Below are 1,117 nucleotides of genomic sequence, written 5' to 3' on the forward strand. Positions count from 1 at the left end.
GTGGGTTGGGTTAGTGACAGGTTATACAGGGGGATGGTATGGCGACAGGTTATAGAGGGGGTTGGGTTGGAACAGGTTATTGGGGGGGCTGTTGGTGGTTGTGACAGGTGATAAGAAAGGAGTTGGGTTGGGTTGTGACAGGTTATGGAGGGGTGTTAGGTTTGTGACAGGTTAGAGAGGATTGGTTGTGACATTATAGAGGCCGGGTTGGGTGGGCTTGTGACAGTTTGTACAGGGGGTTAGGTTGTGACAGTTATTAGAGGGGTTGGGTTGGTATGACAGTTTTATAGAGGTTGGGTATTATGACAGGTTAGAGAGGTTTGTGTTGGGTTTGGACAGGTTAGAGAGGGTTGGGTTTGACAGGTTAGAGAGGGGGTTGGTTGGTTATGACAGAGTTATAGAGGGTGGGTTATGACAATTAGAGAGGGGTTGGTTGTGATTGGTTTGTGACAGGTTATAGAGGGGTTGGGGTGGGTTGTGACAGGTTAGAGAGGGGTTGGGTATCAGGTGGTAGACAGGTTTAGGAGAGGGGTTGGGGTTGTGCAGGTTATAGAGGGATTGGGTGTGCAGTGTATAGAGGGGTTGGTGTGTAACAGGTTATAGAGGGGTTGGGTCTGTGCCAGGTTATAGAGGGGTTGGGTGGTAACAGGTTATAGAGTTGGGGTGTGAGGTTATTAGCGGTTGGGTTGTAACAGGTATAGAGCGGTGGGTTTGATAGGTATGAGGTTTGGTTGTAACAGTTATAGAGGGGGTGGTTGGTGTACAGTTATAGAGGGGTTGGTTGTAACAGGTTATAGAGGGTTGGGTGGTGGTGTAACAGGTGCTATGAAGGGTTGGGTTGGGTTGTAACAGGTTATAGAGGAGTTGGGTTTGGATAGTTATAGGAGGGTTGGGTTGACAGGTTATAGAGGGGGGTGGGTTTAACAGGTTATAGAGGGGTTGGGTTGTAACAGTTATAGAGGGTGGGTTAAACAGGTTATATATGATGTGGTAGAACAGTTTGGATAGGGGTGGGTGCTTGACAGTGATTTATAGGGGGTGGGTGTGAGTGTCAGGGTTGGAAACAGGTTATAAGCGGTGTGGTGCGTTGTGACAGTTATAACAGGGGATGGTTGGG

The 1,117-nt window shown here is 48.4% G+C and overlaps 2 long non-coding RNA genes across 3 annotated transcripts in view; both read left to right on the plus strand.

The window, feature by feature from the left end:
• LOC139025032 (uncharacterized) overlaps positions 1-650 on the plus strand; it is an 857-nt gene extending 207 nt beyond the window's left edge. The window contains exons 2-3 of the long non-coding RNA XR_011476466.1: positions 30-75; positions 597-650. This is a non-coding gene — a long non-coding RNA (uncharacterized lncRNA). The remainder of the gene's footprint in view (positions 1-29; positions 76-596) is intronic.
• LOC139025031 (uncharacterized) overlaps positions 1-894 on the plus strand; it is a 1,705-nt gene extending 811 nt beyond the window's left edge. Inside the window, exon 5 of one of the 2 annotated variants that reach the window (XR_011476465.1) lies at positions 832-894. This is a non-coding gene — a long non-coding RNA (uncharacterized lncRNA). Of the gene's footprint in view, positions 1-799 lie in introns of both variants that reach the window. The other variant, XR_011476464.1, reaches the window with a different exon arrangement.
• Positions 895-1,117: the final 223 nt, after the last annotated feature.

Source organism: Salvelinus sp. IW2-2015, unplaced genomic scaffold, assembly GCF_002910315.2.
Source record: "Salvelinus sp. IW2-2015 unplaced genomic scaffold, ASM291031v2 Un_scaffold2157, whole genome shotgun sequence".
NCBI lineage: Eukaryota > Metazoa > Chordata > Actinopteri > Salmoniformes > Salmonidae > Salvelinus > Salvelinus sp. IW2-2015.